The following is a 6,260-nucleotide window of genomic DNA, read 5'->3' on the forward strand; positions in this document are numbered from 1 at the left end:
TATGCTTTTTCTGGGACTTGTTCCATTAAATTTCCTGGGATAATAATAAAGATCAAATAGGGCCCTCTATAGATAACTACACTCTTAAGAAAATCCCAGTAATAAAAAGCATCTTGTATAACTTTCTCTAACAAGCTTCAGACCTTGCTTATCCTTGTTGGACTAGCTTCTCTCACCCTGGCCTGCTGAATAAACAACTCCAGTGAAACAAATTTTGACTGGCTGTTTATCTCCAAGGTGCACACGTTTTATTAAATAGGCATGAGCCTCTGCCTTGAACATTTTTAATGAAATTGAGATTTCAGTGCCTTCAGATGATGATCTCACGGCATGTGGTGACAGGTGGTGCTGAAATCTGCTAGCTTTTGCTGGTTAGTAGAAGCATCCTCAGACTCTGTGGCTTTCGCAGGTACTCTTTGCCATTCCTGCTATTGACCTTGATTCCTCCTCTATGAAGTATATAACATGTTCATTCTTGCATGCTTCCTTTCTTCTATCTTGCACTACTCATCTCTGTGTACCGCATAGACAGTATTTAAAATATGAAAAGACTTGCTTTCAGGACAGGTAATACCTGGGTTTATATTCTATCCACAGAGATTATACTGTAGTTATACTGGGAATTATACTGTAGTTACTCCCAAAATGGCTAGAAGACAACAAAGAACAGGTGTGGCGAGATAGTGAGTCAACTTTGATGAAAAGTGCTAGCTAGAAAGAAAGAAACAAACAAACAGACAAGGAGAAAGAAAGATAGATATATGGTTGATACACAGATGTCGAGAGATAGATAATAAATGAAAGATAGATATAGACAGACAGACAGACAGATATTAGAGCTAGCCAAACTTTGTCTCTTTACATATATATATATATATATATATATATATGTGTGTGTGTGTGTGTGTGTGTGTGTGTGTGTGTTCTTTTGCTTGCTTTATCATTTATTTTGCAGTACTGAGCAAATATCTCTAGTTGGATGATCTGAATACATTAATTTCTAGCCCCTAGAGATCAGAACGAGGCTACAGACCCCTTCTTTAGAGATATGGAAAACATTCAGTATAAGAAGGATGTTCAAATATTTTATAGATGAATAATAAGCTGTCAACAAAACTCTTTCTTTCAATAAAGCTCATGAGCTAAAATAAGTTTATCTGGCCTGCTTTGACATCATTTCACTTGTCAATTGTACCCAATGTCAAAATAGTTGATTTCCAGGAAATAATATAGGGGGGAAAACGACTTTCCTTGAAATCCCAGAAATTCTCTCAAAACTGAGGGAGAATTTCGTTTACTCAGTAATCACTCTGTGCTGGGTGATGAGCTAAGTCATTCTCAAGCAATGTCTTAATCACCCCTCAACAGAACCTGGCAAATTTTGCAGCAAGCATTCATTTAATTTTCTGTTTAAAGAAAAGGAGATCCTATAAGCTGTTTGTGTTTTACTGCAATATCAGAATGTGACCTCTATTATTTCCTCTCAGGTCCCTCTTCTTCTCTTCTATCTCTATCATCCAAGTTTCCACCTATGACACACTCACTGTGCATAATATTGCATCTACCCCTTTGGCTTGCGTCAATGTAAAAGCTCATGTGTTTTACCTATACGAAACAAACTACACACACACACACACACACACACACACACACACACACACACACCACACACACTACCACCTCCACCACCACTACCATTGTGGATTCTCTGTGACAGTCTATTTGGTTTTGAAAATTAAAAAACAGAAAAAGAAAAAAAAATCATTCCACCCTTCTGTTCAGGAAAGGAAACTGATTTAGGAAGCTGCAGACGTGACTGAATAGAATCTGAGCAGAGCCTTTAGCCTGCTCACAAAAAGAAGCTGGATGTTGTTAAAGGGGCTTTGCAGTTGGTGTAACTCACCCGGAGACAGAGCAAGTAGCAGAGCATTTGTCATCAGCCCTTCTAAAGGCCACTGCCCTAGTTAACTGTGTGAACTGGGGCACTCGAGTCTGAGTAATTCAGGCCTCTTATTTCCAGCACATGTCCCCAGTCATTCTTGTCAAAATGGAGGCCACCTCTCCATGCTGAATGTGTCATTTATCTTTTGAAAAATAACCTGTAACTTTCATCCAGCTAGTAAAACAGAAAGAGAAAAAGGAAGAGAAAAAGTTACCTTCCCAGATAAAAATGACTGAACGCTTTTTAGGAAAGGACAAAGGGCAAGCCTGCTGGAAGGAGTTAAAGTGAAAGGACCCATTTCTCTCCTGTGTCGGAGTATGCTTCCACTCACTGCATTATTGGTTGACTACATACTACTGGCCACAAATAAATCCCAGATGTTGTGAATTAATAAAGTTAACACTTACATTCTATGTAATGCCCACCTTCCATGGACTGAGGAAAGAACTATAGTTTGTGAAGGTTTTGTATTCAAATGCCAGCCAGATCTGAACTGGCGTCTTTGATTTCAAGTAGAGTTCAATAGCCAGCCCTGGAATCTTTCGGGGCCCACTCTACTCTGGCCAGGAATTTGCCTTCTTCCTTGACCTGTTTGTTATTCTACAGCACAGCTGAAGCCAATGGTCCCTGTCGAGCATGCCTCAAGGTAAAGGCAAATGTAAACAGAGCCAATGGAAGACATGCTTGAAACTCTAATCGTTACACAGTGATCAGGGGCCATGGAATAAATTCTGGTCTCTGTCAGGATAGCATGGATAAGTGATTGAACCCCTTTGTCTTTGGGACCTTTAGCTGTGAGGTGAAGGCAAGGTCAACAGCATTTCATAGTTATCATGATAATCCTATGTGCTAATACACGTGTGAAGCACTCAGGCCAGTCTATAGTAAATCCTCGCTAAATAATGACATGTCAAAACTGAGCTGGTCCTAATGGCAACATAATCCTGCACTCAGGAAGCTGAGGCAAGAGGATTGGAAAATTCCAGCCACTTGAAGGACAGTAAGTTCAAGACCAGACTGGACTATATAGTGAGATTCTATCTAGAAAAACAAAAATAAGAACATAAACATAAACCAGAAATAAATAAAAAGTAAAAGCTTATTTGCATGCATTGTCTCATGCCGTTACTCTCCAAATATATTTCACTTTACTTAGCATTCAGTCAATAATCTGACTTACTCTCAAAATAAATTTATAGTCGTTTTGCTTCATGATTATTACACATATACTTTTACACATATAAGAATCACCTCCAAATTCACCTCCAAATTCTTTTTATGTTTTTTAGTAAAATTATATTACATATACACATATTTCCAGTGGAATTTTCATAAAATTTAATTTTGTCATCTAGATCCATAGTATATCTGCCTATATAACCAAACTGTCTTGAAATATATCCTTAATATTTTTAAGGTTTATATTCATATAGAGAATCTATATTTTCTAATATATCAGTTTAATTCTTGGCTGTTGGTGATAGTCTTGTGGAAGAGTGGGAGTTAGAATGGAGAAAGCTCGCGGGGTCAAGGATGCCACAAAAAGGCCTACACAGTCAACTAACCTGGGCCCATGGGGCTCACAGACTGAACCACCAAACAACAAGTATGCAGGGGCTGGACCTAGGCCTCCCCACACAAACGAGCAGATGTGCAGCTTGGTCTTTGTATGGGTTCCCTAACAACTGAGGTGGAGGCTCTCTCTGACTCTGTTGCCTGCTTTTGGAGCCCCTTCTACCAGACTGGACTGTTTGGTCAGAGGGAGAGGCTAGGCTTAGTCTTGTTGGAGATAGATGTCCCAAGATAGGTTGGTACCCAAGCAAGGATTCCCCTTTTCAGAGGCGAAGGAGAGGGGTTATTGAAGGAAGGATCTGTAAGGGTGGGACTAGGAGGAGCAGAAGTAGGGCTTGCAATCGAGATGTAAAGCGAATAAACGAATAATGAAGCTAAAAATCAAAACCAAAAATCAAAAGAAAACTCAACACTTAATTAACTTGTCTACTAATGGATTATTAAACAAACGGCAACAATTCAACTCCTCCGCCATCCTGACTTCCTTTCCACAGGCTTGCATGTGAGCATGCTCATACTTTAGTAATTATCCTGCTTGTTTGCTTACTGTTTATTTGCTTTTCTTGTCTAGTCTTCCCACACTCACCGCTCAGCTTCAGTTGTCTTATTTATCATAGGTATTAATTTCCAATCACTGTGTCAATCTTTCCCTTATTCATTCATTCATTCATTCATTCATTCACCCCATAAATAGAAATAGAAAATTTCAAAGAGCAACGAAAAGTAGTTTTAAAAAACAGAAACAGAAATAAACTTCCAGGAATATTGTTTCTGGGATAAGGAGTTTGGCTTCAACATTTTTATCTTCTGGATGAGGAGAGAGAGCATAGAAGTAAAGAAATGGAGGTATATGAGATTAAACCACTTTAATTACCCTAGTGTGCAACAGAGGAGAGTTAATAGGGTGAGGCTGAGTGGAATGTGTGTTAGTAGAAGAACAACAATGTACAGTCTCAGATGAGGAAGTGGCATGAATACAGAGCTGGATCATATGTAATGTCTGACAGAAGCAAGCCGCAGGTAAACCGAGTAAATATGAGGCTTCAGAGGCGATAAACTGTGTAGTGTGAGAGCAAAAGTGAGAACAGTGAAGAGGGAACTGAAGAGCAGGTGTGACGTTAAGAAGGCAAAGCATGTCACAAGGCCAGGTCATGCCGGCAAGCGCTTTAAAAATTTACTGTGCATCTAATTCATCTGGGATCTTGTTAAAATGCAAACTCAGATTCAGAAGTTCTGGGGCTGGGCCAGAGATTTACAACTCTTAACGGGATTCCAGAGAATGCTATCTGTTATTCCAAGGGCCGGACTTTGACTAGAAAGCATGTGGGTTGTGAAAAAGAGGTTGGGGGAGGGGGGGCTGTAAGTACAAATGAATGTCATAAAAGGGCCTTGGGTTGGCCTGACCATAAATAAATATACATATTCAAAGGCTCTAACATCCTATGTGTATAAAGAAACCTGCTGCAGAGAATGCATAAGGGAAAGAATCAGCGAGTAGACCATTTCCTTTAGCCAGCAGTTCCATGCTGGCTGGGAAAGAGCTTGTGTCAGTCACTTTTTGTAACTTTGGTAAGAGAGCTGAGCAAACAACTTTAGAAAAGAAAAACTTGTTTTGGACTCAAAGTTTGCCCCATCAATTCTATGCCTATGTGGGGTAAGACACAAAGAAAGTCCTAGTGAGGAATATGTGGCAGAGCAGAGAAGTTCACTCCAAACTGACAAACAGGGGGCACAGATTAGAAACATCATTTAAAGGCAAAACCTCTGTGATCTTCTTCTTCCAAGCTGGCCCAATCTCCTGCTTTCTATCTCCTCCCAGCGACATCATCGGATTAAGAATTCACCGATGCATCCGTTCATTGATTATGTCCCTGACCTCATGATCCAATCATGTCTCACTGAAAGTGCAGTCTGAGAAGGAAGCCTGACGCACAAAAGACCTTTGAAGAAACACTTGGTATCCTATCCAAAGAGCTCTTGAGAGACTGTCACATTTAAAACGTATTTTCAGGATAGGCTAAATCAAATATTGCACAAGATGTTGGTGAAAACCAAAAGTGATCAAGACTCCACTTACCACAAAAGTAAAAAGATTCTAAAGAAAAATGAGGAAGGCAGGATAGAAATCAAGGGATTATGAGCTTATCATATCACATAACATATAGGAGATATCATGTGAAAAATCAAATGTAGATATTAAGTGTAAATTGTATAGATACCAGGAGTTCAAGGAAGTCAATACAGATGGAATCTTGGAGTCACTATATTTGAAAGCCATTTAACTGAATTATCACAGGTAATAACTTAATATTAGATTTATGATTTAAAGGTAGAAGAAAGACAAGCCAAGGGGAGAGGGCTAAGAGAATTGGCTATTGGAAATCCATGTGAAAGATATAGGATGAAGTACAACACTAAGCCAGAAACTGGCAAAAAGACCAAGCCAATACCACTTACCAAATGAGATGAAATTGAAAAATACTTGGATGTAGTGTGGCATGTCATAACCCATTTGACAAAGGTTGTCATGGTAACAGGATGAAACTTCCTGCCCAGATGACCAGGAAGAGTAAAAAAATAATAAGGTAGATTCAGATATAAGGCAACCCTTTCAAAAGTTTTTTTTTCTATACAGTAGGCTAGAGAAATAGGTCACACGTGAAATTTTTGAGTTAGGGGGCAGTAGATAATGTTCATGTGCTTTTGAGAATGAAGGTTGAGGGAAGAGAGATGTGGAGAGAAGAAG

This window comes from Mus musculus, chromosome 5 (genome assembly GCF_000001635.26).
Source record: "Mus musculus strain C57BL/6J chromosome 5, GRCm38.p6 C57BL/6J".
Taxonomy (NCBI): Eukaryota; Metazoa; Chordata; class Mammalia; order Rodentia; family Muridae; genus Mus; species Mus musculus.